At 55.2% G+C, this 18,899-nt stretch overlaps 1 protein-coding gene across 1 annotated transcript in view; it reads left to right on the top strand.

Annotated features, from left to right (window-relative positions):
• The first annotated feature begins 9,223 nt into the window (after window positions 1-9,223).
• OSBPL2 (oxysterol binding protein like 2) overlaps window positions 9,224-18,899 on the top strand; it is a 36,342-nt gene continuing 26,666 nt past the window's right edge. Inside the window, exon 1 of the mRNA XM_055544516.1 lies at window positions 9,224-9,359. The gene's annotated coding sequence lies outside the window, so the exon portion shown is untranslated. The remainder of the gene's footprint in view (window positions 9,360-18,899) is intronic.

Below are 18,899 nucleotides of genomic sequence, written 5' to 3'. Positions count from 1 at the left end.
GGCCTCTCCTGGGGCGACCAGATGGGGTGGCCCTGGTGACAATGCTGATGAGATGACCTGGGCCAGGTGACCCCAGTCCATTCTGCAGCCTCATGCCTGGGGTTGAGGCTGGGCACGCTGGGCTGGGGCAGCACACCCGTTCATGGGCCAGCAAAGCACTCCCCATGGATGGTCACAGCGAGGGTAGGGTAGCTGGTCTGGGGCAGAGGGCTGGGTGGCCGCTGGGCTGGGCATTTTGGGATCATGGGGGTCTGACTCCCATGCAGGCACCACCTGCCTGGCTACTGCTCTACTGTGCTCTGGGGTTGAGGCTGAGAGGCCGACGGCCCCCTCCCCAGAACCCATCAGGGGGCCCTCAGGCCCTGCCCTGGAACCACAGGCCACCTCCTTCTCTTCCTAGCACAGGCACCCTGCCCGCCACACCGCCTTCCCCTCCCAGAAGCCCCCAGGGTTACTCTAGGTCTCCCCACCTGGCCCGACTGCTGTGTACTGGGATCCAGAGAGCATGTGTGTATGTGTGTGCATGCGTGTGTGGGTATGTCATGCAAGAGTGGTGTGAGTCCCAGGCACACACACAGTGCCCTGACCCTACGGGGGATGGAGGGGCGGGAAGCCCTGGGTCTCTCTTCCTCACGAGGCAGCCTTCAGGGGATTCAGAAGACAAGGCCCACTTTGGGAGCTGCTTCCTGCAGGAGACAAGCCCAGTCCCGGAGTGGCACCTCTGTTTACTCCCTGAGTCCCCGGTGCTCCGGCAGCCCTTTGGGGAACCTGTGCCTGTTAGGAAAATAACTGACCGAGCGGCTCAGTGCTGGGGGGTACAGTTAATGAAGATGTCCCCCTAGTCCTCGAGGAGGTGTACACACATGTGTCTGTATGTGTGTGTAAGTACATTTGTGTACGCCTGTGTGTCTGTGACTATGTATGTGTATGTGTCTCTGTACACATATGTCTGGGTGCTTTTCAGTGTGGTGTGTGCATGAGGGCCTGGCTGTGTGTCTATGAGTCAGTGTATGTGTCTGAGCACACACGCGCATAGGTGTGTGTCTGTGGGTGTGTTTCTGACTCCAGCGGGGGTGGGGCTCCTCCATCCCACCCTGTAGGGACAGGCCAGAGAAATGTCCCCTTCCCTCCACAGTGGTCCTGACGTGGGACCAGGTCCTGGACCAGGGTAGGGGTCATGGGGTCAAGAGATTGCTTCAGAATCAGCCCCCTCCCCTAGCCTGGGCACAAGTCTCAGTTGCTCATTGGCTACACACACACACACACACACACACACACACTTCTGCACACACTCACCCACAGCTAGAGATTGCAACATAGAAACAAGTGCACAGCCTCTACCAGGGCTGGAGTGGTGGGTGGGGAGTGAGCTCAGCAGACACAGGGGCCGGGGGATCACAGGCTGGGGTCCCAGGATCAGCACCTTGCAGGTCTTGACCTGGGAGCTGGGGGCCTTTGCTCAGAAGCCATCGGCTTTTCTTAGGCCCGGCTGGCTGGTGGCTGCGCTGGGAGGCTGGCCTGACTTGGGCCACGAATGGAAAGTGGCCACATTGGGCTGTGACTCAGAACCACAAAGTCCTAGCCCCCGACCAGAGCCTTTCTGTCTGTAGGGGCACAGTGGGACCACCTGCGCCCTCCCCACAGCCCTGGGTGCTGGTTACCCCAGTGGGACCCCTGCCTACTGTCCCAGTCCCTGCCCACCTTCCCACCTCTGCCCACGCCCTCACACTCCTCCCGACTCCCTCACACCCCTGCCCCCTCTCGCACGCCCCTGGCAGACCTCAGTTTGGGTCCACCTTTTCCTGGCATTGCATAATCCTCTCACATTTTCTAAATTTGACCAGCTGATTCATGCAGAGCTGGAAATGCTCATGTAACAAGTAGCTAAGTTCACTGGAAGGCTCTTCACTGGGAAGCCCAGATGGACAGACCCAGATGGACAGAGGTCTCCCTGACACGCATGGAGAAGTGGGCAGGGAAATCTTGGCTCAATAGGGCATGCATCTGATGGTTCTTTGGTGGTGGGCCTCCTTCAGGCCTGGCTGGATCCAGGAGCACAACGACTTGTGAGCCTGTGTCTCCCAGCCCAGCTCTCCCCTTGGTGTGGCCCCTCCAGGCTGACATCCCATCACTCACAGCCCTGGCAGCAGATGCGGGGGGCCCTTTCCCAAGACCATGGCCTGACTACTTATCTCAAAATGAGGTAGTGAGGTCCCCAGTTCCAGTCTCCTGCCACTGATAGGGCCAGAGGTGGGATCAGCCTGTGGGAGGTTCTGGGGCCTTTGCTAGAATACAGGGTTGGAAGCACTGGATGCTCATCACAGGGGTCCACGCCCGTGCCCTCAGGTCCTACAAGGGCCTCACCACTGGGGAAACAGGCTGCTTGGAGAGGTCTTGTGTGAGCAAGTGGCTGAGCCTGGACTTGGGGGCTGCAGGTTCCTCCCCAACCCCAGCCCACTGCTGTTGCCCAGCCCACTCCCACAACTGCCTGCTGGCCTCCAGAGCACCTGCTATGTGAGCTCAGCTAGGAGCCCAGGAGGCAGAGAGGGTTCCCAAGGCCCGTGAATGGCGGAAGGTGCCAGGCTAACTCGGTCTTCAGGGGTGTCTCAGGGGGGCCCCAGCCCTGAAAGCCCAAGCTCCAGGCTGTGGGCCTCTTGGCTAGACCTCCTTCCAGTGGCTGGGGCAGGGCTGCACAATTGCCCAGCATGAGGCCTATTATCAGCCCCTTTGTCTCTTTCCCAGAACAAAGCTGGCCTGCTTGCCCAGCCAGCCCCCTTGCCTGGAGGGCACGGAGCCACCAGGCTGGCTGCCTGTAAGTCCTGTGGCCCCGGAAGTGGAACGCTAGCACCCCATGGGCACCAATTCCTGCCCTGAATCCTCCCCAGGATGGCTACGGAAGGTGTGGGTCCCAGTGCAAGACTAAAATGCGGGTCCCTCCTTAGAAGCTAGCATGGAACAGCACGGAGCCCCCACCACAGTGGCCACCTCTCCCCCCACCTCCAGCTGCAACCCTCAGGGGCAGGCCCCCCCCCCCTCGCTGTGACTGCCTGGCACAGACTGCTAGCTGCCTCTTCCTCTCCCCTTCCCTGCCTTCCTCTCCAGGGATAGAATGGGGGGCAGCACCCCTAAACTTCCAAAAGTCCCCAAATGCCCTTATGCAAGGCCTCCATCCCCACCCACCGCCAGCTGCCAGGAAGGGAGGTGGGGCGGCTGCCACCTGCCCCCTCTCCACTGGCCTTGGCTGCTCCCAGGCAGAAGAATGATTCACCCCCATTCCTGCTCCTGGGCAGGTTTACACTTTGCCCCCTCCCACCTCCACGCCTGGAGCTCCCCTGGCTGGGCCACTCCACAAGTTAAATATAACCCAACCCAAGCTGTCTTCCTCCCGCTTCCACCTGCCCCACTGGTCCCCTGCACACAGATGTGCCTCCACCTCTCCCACTCCACGTGAGCCCCTGGGAAGGGTGGGGAGAGTAGGACCCGAGCAACCCTGCCTGCCTGCAGGGCCCGCACAGTCCCTGGGCCCATGCCTGCTCGCGATGGCACCCAGCACCCAGCACAGGGCCAGCACTGCAGGCAGTGCGCAGCAGTCAGGGCACAGCCAGGAAGAGAGGAACCAGGGCTCAGTCCAGGGACAACGCTGAGGCTCCTGCCTGGCACCAGGCTGGGCATGCAGCAGGTACACAGGCTGCGAGCTGAGAGTGCCTCTCTGCAGCTGGCACTGCCCCTTCTTCCCGGGCAGCTATTGTGAGCTCATACCATGCCAGGTATCTGCCTGCATTTCTGAGCCTGCAGAGGATGTTGGGGGAGACCTGCAGGCCACAGTCAGGGCTGGCCACGCATGATCCTCTGGGTGTTCTCAGGGGTCTCTGTCACGAAAGGCCAGTAGACAGGTCCTCTGACAAGTGACCACACATAATGTTCTTCCCCAGCTCCTTTGTTTTATTCAGACTGGAAATGCACTTAGCTAGAATGTTACTGCTCCACCAAGTGGCATGGGATAAATTTCTGGCTAGTGAGATGTGAATAGAAGTACCTGGTGTTATCTTCAGGAACAGGTTCTCAAAGGGAGCTGATGCACCTGGTGGGGCCCTAGTTCTTTCCTTCACTTCTTCCTCCTGGTCAAATATGCATGTGATGGCTGGAGCACTAACAGCCATCTTGTGTTGTGAGGTGACACTGAGGCTGGAAGCCCGTATTAGAAGAGTGATACAATAAGGGCTTTCCCAGGTGGCACTAGTGGTAAAGAACACAACTGCCAAAGCAGGAGATGTAAGAGATGCAGGTTTGAGCCCTGTGTGGGGAAAATCCCCTGGAGGAGGGCATGGCAACCCACTCCAGTGTTCTTGCCTGAGAAATCCCATTGACAGTGGACCCTGGTGGGCTACAGTCCATGGGGTTGCAGAAGAGTCAAACACGACTGCAGCATCTTAGCATAGCACACAGCACACAATAAGGTAGGAACTGAGTACCTGCCAAACCTGGACAGCCCAGGCTTGTGTCATGTGAAAAAGAAGTACATTTCTGTTTTGTTAACACCTCTGTTATTCTGGGTTTTCTTATATATGCAGCTCTAACTAATCTTAAAAAGCAGATGCAAAGTGGGCCCAAATGTCCCCCCAACAAGGTAGAAGGCCACTTCAGAGTCATACAAGGCATTCCATAGGGGAAAAAAAAGGTTAGTTCAAGTAAATCCTGGGTCTGTCGCAGGCCCTCCTGAGTCCTGGGGGATCCACACCCAACAGAGTGGTAAGGGCCCTGAGAAGAGGGACACTTGTTGGCTTTGTTTAAATAACATTCCTAAACCTGCTTGATGGAGGAACACTTTCCTCTCGAATCACCTAATAGCAGCCAGAATTGGGATTCCATGGCACCTCATTTGGGAAACCCTTCAGAAGGTGAATAGGGCATTTAACTGAGACAGCACACTCAAAGGTACTTGGCCCACAGCTGGGCACACAGTATGTGCTCAGTAAGTGCTAGAGTCCTACTGAAGCTGGAAGTGGGGGCCATGTCAACTCTCAGCACGGAAGTCACCCCAACCCCACCTGGCCCCACATTCCTGCCTGTTCCAGGCCAGCACCCCTGCTCTGCTCTTTCTCCTGTTTCTGTGGGGCAAGGTGGCCCCCTGCAGAGACCCAGGGGTTGGGGGCAGTGCACTGTGGAATTGGGTGGGATCCACCCGGGGAAGAGTTGGTTTGCAAAGCTGCAGCAGCGAGGAAGGCACGGGGTAAAAAGTTTATAAGAGGAATACATTTTTTTTTCTGTTTTGGCAGAATTTAATGGGTGCAGATTGCTCAGGTCCCAAAGCCATGGGGAAAAAAAAGAAAAAGCCCTTTGCCGCTGCTATTGATAACTTGTCTCTCTCCACGTGGTGGGTTCAAAACTAAAAATACTCTTCTCCGACGGTGGGGAAGCCGAGCGCTGTCACGTTGCAGAGGAGAGTTGAAAGCTGTGTGGGGAAGGTTTCGCGTGGGCCACGTGAGGGCTGGGGCCCCGCTGCAGTGGCCAGTCTCCCTCTGCTCACCCAGGATGCATCCAGACAGAAGATTTCCTAGCATTCCACAGAAGGGGAGAGGGAAACTTCCACTCCGTGGAGCAGGAGGGTGGGCAGGGAGAGGAGTGACCTCAAGGGGGCCTCCCCAGGGGCAAAGGCCAGGTCGGCAACCCCAGGGATGCCTAGCTCTGTTGCTGCTCTGGCCACAGATAGAGATAAAAGATTCACCCAGGCTCAGAAACCTGCTGGAAAGGAAAGTATGAAGCTGGGGACAGAGCAGTGGGCTGCAGGCAGGGCTGGCTCCGCTGGCCCGCTCGGCAGTGTGACCACTGACCCAGATCTCCTGGACCTTCAGATCTGCATCTGAAATAGGTACCCAGGTGTTCCTGGAGCCTGGGGGGCATGGCTCGTGGCCTCTGAGCCTCAGTTTCACCTCTGAAGGGGGAGCGATGATCTCTGTTTTGCCTCCTGAAGTGATGGAAGGATGGAGGATGATGCACGTGAATGTGCCTCCTGAGGGCAAAGTGAGGGCATGTGCTCCCCCTCACTGGGGCCTCTGGAGCCCAGGACGCAAGGCTTTGTGCCCACGAGTTCAGTTGGCGACTGAGGGGAGAGGAGTTGTGGGCCACAATATCACCTGATCCTGATTCAGAAGGAGCTGGGACAGGGAGGCTCCAGTCATGCTTACTTGGGGTCAGGGGAAGGTCACAGGCAGACATAACTGCAGGGCTGGTCTGATTTTGGTCTAATTTGAGAGCAAGTGCAGTGGGACCAGACACCCAGCACTTCTCAAACTCTGAGAGCACACACAGGAGGGACCCCGGGGTCCTGAAGAGACTCTGGGGCCAAGCTAGGCCTGAGTGCTCAGGATGAAGGGGACACTGCGATGACCCCTGCAACCACAGGACAGGAATCAGCTGATGTCCTGGCCGCAAGCCATGCCCCCCAGGCTCCAGGAATGCCTGGGCACCTATTTCAGATGCAGAGCCTAGTCCAGGAGGTCTGGGCAGGGCTCTGTCTTCCTGGCAAGCTCTGGGGCTGGGCCAGGCAGGAACACCCCGGGTCAGGCCACTTCCTCATTGCAGGTCTGGGTGAGTCACTTCCCTGCTTGAGGCTCAGTTTGCTCATCTGTGAAGTGGGAATGATGACCCACAGTATCTATTGGATTTGCTGTTGCAAACATGAAACTAGTGTCAGCTTTCATCATCATTGTCTGGCCCCACACCCTCTTTGTCTGCTTTCCTGCTCCTAGTTTTCAGCCCATTCCTGGAGAATTTTGCTTCTGCACTTGGCTTCCTGACCTAGTGAAGGTCATGAAAAATGTTCCTGACTTGTCCCAAAGCACTCTCCTTGCAGCTTCTAGCTGGGGGAGGAATCCTCTCCAACCCACAGGCATAGGAAAGAGGAAGCGACAGCTGACACTCAAAACCCAGTTTGCTGCATTTGTTTGAAGGGGATGAACTGACACCCCAGCCATGGGACCCACCTGGGATTGGAGCCCACTCCTACACCTAAGGCCAGGGCGGAGATGGCCATGCTTAGTGTGGTCCATGGGCAGACGGGAGGCTCATTCAACCCCAGCCTGTCTCCTGGCCTGAGCACTCCCTTGTGCACTCACCCCTGGAGTTCATGGCTGAGGAGTGGGCTGGTTGGTCGAACCCCTCAGGAGCATGTCCTTCGCCTGGGGGTCAGAGTCTTAGAGGCTTGTCAGAGTAACAGACCCTGCGCTGGACTCAGGCCAGGCCCACGAAGGAAACTGCGGAGCATCTCCGTGGCAACCGGCCTTGTCCTTGTCCTGGCTTGGGAGCCTGCACACTGCACCCTTCCCTCTTCTGCTGGAGTCGGTTTCTTCAGAGGTAACCATGGCAATGCCTTTGTTTCCGAGGCTGAGCCCCGCCTCCCTTCCAGCTTTTCTCTTCAGCAGAGGCTGGGAGAGCTCCTTTTCAGTCCCCGCACGTCTCCAGCACCCACTGACAGTGGGCCCACCGGTGAGCCAGGGCCAGACCCTGGCATGGAGACGACTGGCTTTCTGGGCCCAGAAATGCAGTTCAGGCCCTGGTTGTGCTGCACTTGCTTGTGCCCCACTATTTACAGGCGGCACCTTCATATGCACGGGGCTGCAGAGGCAGCCAAGGCCTGCCCTCATGGTACCCCAGCTGGAAGTGGGGAAGTGTTTTAAGGAGGGAGTGCAAAGGCCCAGGGGGGCTGGTGCTGTGGAGGAGACGGTGAGGAGCAGGAGCCCAGCACATGCTCTGTGATTGGGGAGGTCTGTCAGCACTCTTGTGGCTCCAGGGTCCCACCTCAAACTGGCTTAAGCAGAAAGGAAAACGTGGTGACTCACATGCCTGAATTCTTGCCTAGAGATTCCCATGGACAGAGGAGCCTGGTGGGCTACAGTCCATAGCGTGGCAAAGAGTCAGACACAACTGAAGCAACTTAGCACGCACATGCCTGAAAAGTCTAGACAGAGCTTGCCAAGGTGGCAGCTGGTTCCAGGCAAGCCAGGGGTGTTTGCTCTTGCTTTGATCTGGGTTAGTCTCGTCTCCAGGTGGCCCCTCCCCACACGGTGACAAGATGCCCATCAGTAGCCCCAGACTTACATTTTTCTCTCACCTAGCCTAGTTCTGAAGAGTTGACTCATTGAAAAAGACTCTGATGCTGGGAGGGATTGGGGGCAGGAGGAGAAGGGGACAACAGAGGATGAGATGGCTGGATGGCATCACTGATTCGATGGACGTGAGTCTGAGTGAACTCTGGGAGTTGGTGATGGATAGGGAGGCCTGGCATGCTGCGATTCATGGGGTTGCAAAGAGTCGGACATGACTGAGCGACTGAACTGAACTGAACTGAACTAGCCTAGTTCTGTGGAAGTCTGTAGGTAGTCATTTGATCTCAGCTTTCCCTCTGTCTGGCCTGAGCTATCTGACCCTCAGTGAAAGTCCCAGTACTGACCCTCACTGGCCAGGACAGGGTAACCTGCTCACCCCTGAACCATTTGCTGTAACTCTCAGCAGTCAGCCTGATTCATATTACTCCACTCACCCCAAATCAGATCTAAGACTTGGATGGGATTCCATAGGAGAAATCTGGTTTGCAAAGGAAATCTTGGTACTCATAGGCTCAGAGACGTTAGTTTACTTGCCCAGAGCCACACAGCTGGTAAGGACGCAAGCTCGGATCTGACTCCAGAGCTTCTGGGCTTAACCATGGAGCCACTACAGTCAGTAAGAGCCCCCAAAGGTTTTAAACAAAGGAGGGAACGGTCAGGAGGGTAAACTGGCGCCAGGTTTTGGTGAGTGGAGAAAGGTATGGCACGGAGGGTGGATGATGAGAAGCCCTGCATGCTGCTGAGGAAGGCAGTTTTTTGAAGGGTGACTCCCGGTTCCGCCCGTCCCCGGGGGTTGGGAGCGGCAGGCGCAAAGGCCCCAGCGCGCGGAGCATCAGCTACCAGGCCACCTGACTCGCTGTTTGTAAACTCAGCTCACCCAGCCACGCCCCTTCCTTCCTCTCGCCCACCCATTTCTCGTCTATATCTGCATAATCCCGCCTTTCCCTTCTTTGATTGGTCTTCCGCATCGTCACTCCTCCACAAGGGCCGGACTCCAGAGGGGCGGAAGGCGGGGCCTCTCTGGCGACGTAATTAGCATAGTCCGGCCTCCCAGAGCCGCCCTCGGGTCGAGCGTTGATTGGGCCTGCGGGGGCCTACGCGACGGCGCCGGGCTCAGCGAGTGGCGAACGCGGACTGTCAGTCGGCGGGGCGGCCGGCCGCACTTCCGCCTCGGTGTCAGTGGGTCGCGGGCCTGCGGGGCGGGGGCGGGGCGGGCAGCGGGACTCCGCGGGCGCCGGAGGGACAGCAGTCCAGGTGAGTGACCCGGTCGGGACCCCGACCCTATGTCTCCCGGGAACCGCGCCCGGCGTTGGGCGGGCGGGCCTGGGCCTCGGGCGGCAGGGAGGCCGGGCCCGGCTAGGGGGGAGCCAGAGCCTCTCGCCCCCCGCCCCTTGGCCAGGCCTCGACCCCAGCCCGGCCCGCCCGGCCTCCCACAGCCAGCCAGCCCGCCGGCCGCGTCCTGGGTCCGAGGAAACTTGGAAGGAAAGTTGGCGGCCGGCGGCTGGGACGGTCCGCGGGCGGGGGCGGCGGGCCTGGGTCCCGGGCGGCCGCCCAGACCCCGCGTCTCCGGGCAACTGCGGCCCCGGCGCTGGACAGCCGGCCGCCGCTCCCGGAAGTGGACTGGAGAGCGGGCCCGGGCGCCCTCCAGCCCCTCTTAGTGGCAAGGATGCGTCGGGGGCGCGTTGGGCAGGGGTGGCGGGACCCCCGACTTTCCCTTGTGTCTAAGGTAGCCGGCGTCCGCGGTCAACCAGTCTGGAAGGGCACGGGGTGAAGAGCCAGTGTCCCCGCTCGTGGTGCAGCCCTCCCTCTCCTGCCCGTCCTCTCCTGCCCTCCCCTCCCCTGCCCCGCGACCACCTGTGGGTTTGTCTGGGCCCTGCGAGGTTTTGTGCCCATGTCTACCCCCTCCCCTGCTCTTCCTTTTGTTTTTTATTTGTCAACTTAGCAGACTGTACTTAACTGCAGAGAGCTCTCCGCCTAACACATATGTTAGATAAGTTAGATATGTAATCTGATTTTAAAAGCTTCCTTCTCTCTGCAGTTACATTTCAGTAACCAGCAGAATAAATCTTGAGACTTAATAAGCCCAGAGCAAGACTACTGGGTAATCAGCAATCAATCTTCCCAGGTTTTTCTGGGAGAAGCAGCCGGGTGGCGTTAGGATGTTCCTGGCACTCTTGAGTGTGAGGATCACCTCCCAGGAAGCTGGGTTCCTCCTGGGGGTCAGTCTAGGACAAGTTTTGGGCCTCCCAGCAGCAGTAGCCTGTGCCTTAGTCCCTTTGCTGGGGCGGCCTGTGCACATTTGGAGACGTGCTCACTCAGTGCAGTTCAGCAGACGTCTCTGGGGTGCCCGCTGCATGCATGCCTGTGGGCTGCAGGCCCTGTCCATCCAGTGGGGCTGGGGAGCGGCGGTGTCCTGGGACCCCGTCACTGTGGCTCCTTGTCCTGGTGGCAAAGCGAAGGCTCTTCCTGACTGTGCCCTGGGCAGTGTTTGCCCATCACTCCTGGCCTCAGTTCCTTCCTCTGTGACACATAACCATGTTCCTGGCAGGGCTGATAAGACAGCAGATGAAACGCTTGTCTGCAGCAGTTCTGACATGTGGCAGGTGCACGGTTGTTAACTCTCTGCCCCCTGGTTGGGGACAGGAACCTTATGGACTGCACTTGCTCCTTGTCCTGCGCAGCGCCTGGCAGGGTGCTGTTGTTCAGTCTGTGGACAACCGAAGTCTCCTTAGAGCTTCCTTTTTCTGTTTGCTTCACCTGTCCTTCTGTTAATAAGCTCTTACCTAAGATGACAGTAATACCTGACAGGTATTGTCCAGGACTGCTGTAAGCACGTTATATTCACTTGATTCATGTGGTTTTCACAGTAGCCTCCAAGACTCTTCCTTAGTTCCATTATCCTGTGTCTAGTCATGAGAAAGCTGAGGAACAGAGAGGTTAAGTGTGTACTTGGTCGGCTCAGTCGTGTCTGACTCTTTGAAACCCCATGGACTGCAGCCCGCCAGGCTCCTCTGTCCGTGGGGATTCTCCAGGCAGGAATACTGGAGTGAGTTGCCATGCCCTCCTCCAGGGAATCTTCCCAACCCAAAGATCGAACCCACGTCTCTCGTGTTGCAGGTGGATTCTTAACTGTCTGAGCCACCAGGGAAGCAGAGAGGTTAAGTAAGTTACTCTGAATCACATAGGAGTAAGTTATAGAGCAGGGATTTGAACCGAGGCAGTCTGGCTCCAGGGTCCACATCCTTAAATACCTCTCTGTACTGCCTTTTAAAAACCAACATTTTCCTTTTCAAGGACCCTTCAGCGTTTTTCTTTGGAACATTTAATTGCCTCATTACTGTGTCAGAACTTTGTTTCTTGCAGCACACATAACTGATAGATTTTCATTTGGGGTGAGCGTGAATGTTTATGAAACCGTTTAATTTCTTCTGAAATAAAGTAGTAATTCTCCATCTGGCTATCCAGGATTTTGCTGAAGTACCTTGCCTGCTGCCCAGTTCTGCAGTCAGTGGGGAAGCCGCTAATGTTCGCCGTGTGAGAGGGCAAGTTGACGGGGCAGGGGTGACATGGATGGATAAGCTATTGGGCCCAAGCCTGTGGTTTTGAATTCATTTCTGTGCGAGCTTGATGCGGTGAACTTAAGGCTGTAAACCATGCACTGAGGGCTTTCCTTTTTCCTCCTAGGTGTATTCAGAGGGATCAGGCTCTGGCTTGCCATTTTCAGAAGCAGTGTCATTTCAGTGTTTAAAAAGTGCCACTTGACCTTTGTCCCACTGTATCTTATCTAGGCCCTCCAGGAAATGCTGGCAAACAAGTCTTGGATAAATACTTAAAACCAGCCTTACTTTAAAGATCTTGATACAAATCTTGGTAAAATCTTCAGCTAATTATGAAATGTTGGAAACATTTTATATATTCTTATACTGTCTTCCGGAGAAGGCAATGGCACCCCACTCCAGTACTCTTGCCTGGAAAATCCCATAGGCAGAGGAGCCTGGTGGGCTGCAGTCCATGGGGTCGCGAAGAGTCGGACACGACCGAGCGATTTGACTTTCACCTTTCACTTTCACACATTGGAGAAGGAAATGGCAACCCATTCCAGTGTTCTTGCCTGGAGAATCCCAGGGAAGGAGGAGCCTGGTTGGCTGCCGTCTATGGGGTCGCACAGAGTTGGACACTACTGAAGCGACTTAGCAGCAGCAGCAGCAGCAGCATACTGTCTTCAAATGATTTCTTTAGTATTCCTGTGAAAAGCCAATGCCCATCTTTTCCTAGGAGTTTGGCTGTGTGGGTATAAGGCATGCAAGGCGTGCGTCTTTGAGCAAGGGCTGTGATGCTGGTCCTCAGGTGGCTAAAGTGTTCTATCTGAGAGGTTAGGAATCTTCCTGGACGTGGTCTGAGGCTCTCGGGTTCTGGCCCCCTGGCTTTCTTTGACGGGAGGAAAGTTACTCATCTGCTTTTGCCTCAAGGGTGCTGGCCTGTGAAGTGGGCTATTGCGTAGGTTATATGTGAAAGTGTAACTGAGCGGACCTGGCACTGTAGTAGATTCTCAGCAGACTTTCAGTCGCAGACCTGAGAGCACTGAAATTGACCTCTCCCGAAACTGACACAGACAGACAAATGCAACTTATCAGTGAAGGGAAGCCAGGGAAATCATTGGTAGGTAGATGTGCAGTTCTACTGAAATGAGCTACAGTAACACTCTTAAGATATGACTATTCAGGTGGAGTTGTCTGGAAAACCCCTGGACCCAAGCAGTATCTCTCCTGGGGCTCAGGCCCACAGACAGAAACTTAGTGCACGTTAAGATTGAACTGATATGGATACTGGGAGGAAGTTAGCATTTGAACATAATTGATTATTTACAAATACTTAAATCCTAAGAATCGTTAGTATTTCAGGTCTTAGTTTGGGACTTTCAGTGCAGTTTCTGTGCACAGTGATTAATTTGTGTCTCTGCTGCAGTGTGTACTTGTCAAAGCATTTTTGCTGATAAATCCCAGGCATTGGCGTTGCAGCCATATTGCCCTCTGGCTGGAAGCGTGTGTGGAATACTGGCCCAGCCTGGCAGCTCCCCTTAACTAACACGTAATGAAATGGTCACTGTAACCCATCCAGGAGCTTTGTGGCTCTTATTTCCTGTTTTTTCCAAATTCAGAAAAGTACTTGGGGTCATTGGGCAGCGTTTCAAAGCATCACCATCTTTCAACTGGCTTTCCCAGTGATGTAGACACTGGTACCTGTGCAATGAGCTGGACAGTGGAGGTCAGCCTTCAGAAAGGACTGTGTTTAGAGACGTGGAGGTATGGAGACCTCTCTGCCTGATGTTTGTGTGTCTCTTTCTTTGCTTTCTCATTTCATCAGTGGGGTTCTTGCAGGATTTCTTTTGAGATGCGAACTCTGAGTCAATGCTGGCCCAGGTGGCCCCGCACCAGCCTGGCCTGTAGCCTGGGGACCTGGGGGGATGGAGATCTGTTCACCCCTGGGCGCTGAGGTCATGGCAGGAGGAATGATCTGTGTGGCTCTGGGTGAGGCAGACCTGTCTGACCTTGAGCTCATACCTTTGTCAGAGCAGTGGGCCACCGGCCTTGACAGGTGCCCCGGAAGCACTGTTCCACACTGGTATGCAGGTTCTTGGGGGAGAGCCTGGCATGAGAAATGGTCTTGTGTGAAGTCTTCCTGAACCCAGGTTCTAGAAGAGACGACGGCAGCCGTGGGGGGCAGGGGTGGGTGTGTGTTTTACTGAACAAATGAAACGCTGGTCGTGAGGAAAGATCAGCTGTGACCTGGCACCTGTGCCACCGTGCTTGGCTGAAAGGTGAGTTCCACTGTCGCCTCCAACCAGGGAAGTGTGTGCTCCGACGGCCAAAGCGGGAAGCTTTGTGGGTGAAAAGGAGCACCTCAGAGAGAGCTCCAGCAGTGACAGGTGTGAACTGGGGCCGTGACCAGGGAGGGCCAGCGCCTCTTGTCCCCAGCTTGGTACCAGTTGGGCGCCAGTGCCTGTGTTCTGAGGAAGCATCAACCATGGGGCATGTTCCAGCACGTGAGGGAGACGGCTGGAGGGCCCGGGGCTGCCATGAAGTCCGTCTTGGAGGTGGGGTGCTGTGGGTTCAATGGCAGGGTTTCTTACCAGAAGATCTTGTGCAACTCTGTAAAAAGTGGAGGTTCCAGGCCCAGACCTCACCTCCTGGGAGCAGGCTTCTAGGCGGGAGGCCCGGGTCATGTGTGTGCCCCACTTCTGTGACTCCAGCGGGGCTGGTGTGCTTGCCAGGGGTTAGGGTCTACTACAGGGTCCTAACCCGTTTTGGATCAGGATCAGGGACCACCTCCACCCCCCACCCCTGCTGCCCCTTGCTTTGAGAACTGAATGAAGAATCTGAATCAAATTCCTAGGGAAAAGAATGAACTCAGACAGACCTTTGCAATTTTTCCCTTTTCATTTCTCTCTTTTTTTCCTAGGGGTGGGGTGGTTAGAAATTTGTGGAGTTCCCTGACCTTGGTTAGTGCTCAGGAAGTGCCTGGGGCAGGTGTGACTTGGATGGTGAATTTCTTAGCAGGTGAAACCGGTCAGGGGAGCGAGCAAGTGTGTCCTACTTGGGCAGGAGCTGATGGGGAAGGACCTGGAGTGGGAGAGGGAGCAGGCGAAAGGGCTAGGCTGTCAGACTGGTCCCTGCCCCATGATGGATGTGGCATCTGGAGCATTCCCCCCCAACGTGTCCAGGCTCTGTTCCTGCTCATGAGAGATGGACCTGCCGCAGGAGGGGCACTTCCATGATTTCTCCCGGCCCTCAGTGTGCTGCCTCCACGGTGACTGCTGCTCTCGTGGTTTTGCGTGAACACAGTCCCGGAGGCTGTGAACGGGCTCCCTGTCCAGAGCTCTCTCACCCACACCCCGGCTGCGTTCACACCACTCCGCTTTACTCTGTGTTGATTCAAACAAATGCATTTGCACAGAAGAGCATCCATTCATCCCGTGCAGTCCTTGTCTGCGGTGCTGTGCGCTGGGTCATCAAAGTGTGTCCTAAAGTGTGTACCAAGATGCACTGTCTTGGTGCTCGCCACTGTACAGGGAGAAGTTGGACCCCAGGGGTGGGGGTGGGGGACACATGGGATTAGACTGAGTCTGTCATGGACAAGTACGTGGACGGGGGTCTCAGCTGCTGCTGAGGCCCAGCAGGAAGTGTGGCTCCTGGGACCGGGCTGGTTTGCCCTGTGGGGTGGAGAATGGTAAACAGTGGGTGATTAATGCAGCTGTTTACACAGCAGAAAGGTTTGCTTACCTTCCTGAGTCTGGAAACTTTCAGTTTCTTGCCTGAACCCCTAACAACCTTGGCTAGTCATGTGCTGACTGTAAACTGCTTGCTGACTGTAAACTCCTCTGGGGCTAGGCTGCCCTGGCCCCCCGGCCTAACTCCCACCCTCAGCGAAGACATTTTGAGGTCCCTGCAGCATCTTCATCTTGTGATGAAGATCACGCCACCCTGCATAAGTCTGGGGCTGTGGAAAGTCCACAGACAGAAAATACACACGTACTCATTTTGCCCTAAAAGAGCACCCTGATGGAGCCTCAGGCACAACTAGACTCAACCGGATTCCATCGAGTGTAAGGAACCAGTGTCCAAAAGGCCACTCTCGGTTCCTCCCTGTGGTCCCCGAGGTGCATGTGGACAGGTGCTCTGCAGATGATGGCCAGCCTTTCGAGAGGCCTTGCTGGGAGCAGAGTTGGGGTGTTTACCTTATTCCACCACTAAGCGTTTCCAGCCTCAGGAGTGTGATGACCTGATCATTCTTCAGCAGGTAGCCAAGTGCGCATTTCAGTGAGTTCAAGATGTGAAAACCAGGACAGCTTTGGAAATAAGAATAAAGGGCAGGCTTGGTCTGATGCTCTTCTCTGCGCTCCGTCTGTGGCTGGTTGGGAAGGCTGCATGGACCCGGCCAGCTCTGCTACCACCACCTGACTTGTGTGCAGAGGCCAAGTGGGGCCACCGGAGCTTCCTGGTCCCCATGTTGTCCCAATCCAGTGAGGCCCTGCAGTGCTCTGTCTGGGATGGACACCACCCACCACGTTGGCCACTGGAGTGGAAGGGATTCTGCTGGGTAGCATCACAGAGAAATAAGCATTGGCTTCCTCTCTGCATGAGCTCAGAGTCACCTATGGCCCTGTGGCCACTGCTCTGGACAGAGCAGGTTAGAGAGAGTACTTCTAGTACGGCACTGGAGTTGGTGCAAACTGAGTACTTATGTCCATTAAGTCTTGTTCTTTTCCGGAAGAAAGAAACTGGGCACAGTGGTGTGGTGGCAGGAGGAGGATACGTAGGAGTCGTTAGGCATCCAGGTGACGGGTGGGCTTCCTTGAAAAAGTGGACATCTCAAAACTGAAACAGTCAGTGACCACAAAGGTCACTGTTCACCCACAGTGACACTGCCACATGGAGGGGATGCGACCTCGGGAGGCCCTGGGACTGGTGGTGTCCCTGAGCCTTGTAACTTCCTCAGGGGACGGCCGGATCGGGAGAGCCTGTGGGCACGCTTGCCCTGCCCCAGGATGAGTTGGCATCACCCAGCAGTCTCGGTTCCCCTTTTCCAGATTTAATTTTCCCATCCCCATGCTTCAGCTCTTCAATTCCTCCAGATACAGATGGAGTCCATTATGTGCTAAACTCTGGTTTTCACACTCAGAAGAGATGCTGCTTCCACATTCTTGGTGGTCATCCCAGCCTGTGCGCTCTGGTAACGTGGAAGTGTCTCTGTAGCATCTCTCTGGGGTCTGACAGGACAGCCTTGGGGGTGTGGCCAGGTTGGTCCCAGCCAGATTGCCCACAGGAAGGGGAGGCCCTGGGGCAGTGCTGGGACCTCTGGTCTGTTCCATCACTGGCCCGAGACTGACTTCTGTCCTCTGCACTGTGCATGGGCTTGTCTGTCTCTGGGAAGAGTTTGACCTTGACCGTGATAGCTGTGGGACAGTGAGAGACTTATGGACAGACTGGGCTCTTGCCGGCTGCTGCTCCCTTGCTTCTGTCTCTGACTCATTCTTGACGGAAATCCTGTTTTTTGCATCTGATGGGTTGAGCACATGTCGTCAGCGAAGTGTGCCCCCCGGCTGAGGCCCTGGCTGGGTCTCACCCGCGATTCCTTTGGGGTCACCTGCTCCGTGACCACCCTCTGAGTGTGAGCTCTGGGGAGCAGGAGGTGGGACCAGGCCTCGTGGAGTCCACTCTGTGGGCCTTCTGGCCAGTTCTTCTGTACCCTTCTTCAGTTCCCAAATCCACTCCCCCACCCCAGCCCGGTGCTCTAGTTCCCTGGTCTCCCTTGGCCCCTTGCCTCTCCCGCTGGGAATGGAGATGGAAGGTTTTGGCTGCACTCGTTTGAGCCGTTACGAGGAGCAGCACACCCTGAGGTTGGAGTGTGGATGGGGTTTGGGACCCTTCTTGGAGAAAGTCTTGCATGAAAAGCTATCAGTTCCCAGGGGAATTCTCCCTTTCCAGGGCAATGCTTCAGAGCGTGGCACCCAGCACGTGGAGCTCCCTGCACAATTCTTCATTTCTTGTTTGTCCTACTTGCTAATATATTTTTTTTCCAATTTAGAAAGTTGCAGTAAAATACACATAGCATAAAAATTACCATCCTGACCATTTTTAAGTGTGCAGTTCAGTGGTCGTATATACAGCCATCACCACCATCCACCCCAAGGCGCTTTTCATCCTGTGCAATGGTAAAGACCCATGAAGCACCAGCTCCCCATTTCCCCTCCGCCAGCCCGTGACAGCCACCTTCTTCTTTCTGTCTCTATGAATTTGACTCCTCAACGGTCCTCGTGTAAGTGGAATCACACAGTAGTCGTCTTTTCGTGTCTGGTGTATTTCATTGGTCATAATGTCCTCAAGGTTCATCAGTGCTGTAGCACGTGGCAGGGTTTCCTTCCTTTTTAAGGCTGAATAGCATTCTGTCATGTGTCTGGACCCCATTTTGCTTTTCCTTTTGTCTGTGGATGGACACTTGGGTTGCTTCCATATTTTAGCTGCTGTGAACATGGGCGTGCAAAAAATTGAAAGAATTGCTTTCAGTGCTTTTGGGTACATACCCAGAAGTGGCATTGCTGGATCACGTGGTAAATCTATTTTTAATTTTTTGAGGAACTGCCCTACTATTTGCCACAGCAGCTGTACCATTTTACATTCTTACCAACCATGCTCAAGGGTTCCTGTTTCTCCACACCCTCACCAAGACTTGTCAGTTTCTGTTGTTTCTGATAGTAGCCATCCTAAAGCGTGTGAGGTTGTGTCTCATTATAGCTTTGATTGCATTTCCCTGATGATTAGTGAGCTGAGCATCTTTTCATATGCTTATTGGCCATTTGTGTGGCCACCTGATGCGAAGAGCTGACTCATTTGAAAAGACCCTGATGCTGGGAAAGATTGAGGGCAGGAGGAGAAGGGGACAGCAGAGGATGAGATGGTTGGATGATATCACCGACTCAATGGACATGGGTTTGGGTGGACTTCAGGAATTGGTGATGGACAGAGAGGCCTGGTGTGCTGCGGTTCATGGGGTCGCAAAGAGTCGGACACGACTGAGCGACTGAACTGAACAGAACTGAACTGATGTGTTCTCTGGTGAGATGTCTGTTCAACTCTTTTGCCCATTTTTGAATCAGGTTGTTTATTTTTTGTTATTAAGTTTTAGGAGTTCTCTATATAGTCATGATATTAATCTGTTATTAGATGTATGATTTGCAAATATTTTCTCCCATTCTGGTGTTGCCTCTATACTCTGATAGTATCTAACACACAAATT

This window comes from Bubalus kerabau, chromosome 13, assembly GCF_029407905.1.
Source record: "Bubalus kerabau isolate K-KA32 ecotype Philippines breed swamp buffalo chromosome 13, PCC_UOA_SB_1v2, whole genome shotgun sequence".
In the NCBI taxonomy this organism is placed as follows: Eukaryota; Metazoa; Chordata; class Mammalia; order Artiodactyla; family Bovidae; genus Bubalus; species Bubalus kerabau.
The sequence above is the reverse complement of the archived record's forward strand: the minus strand, read 5'-3'. Positions and strand labels throughout refer to the sequence as shown.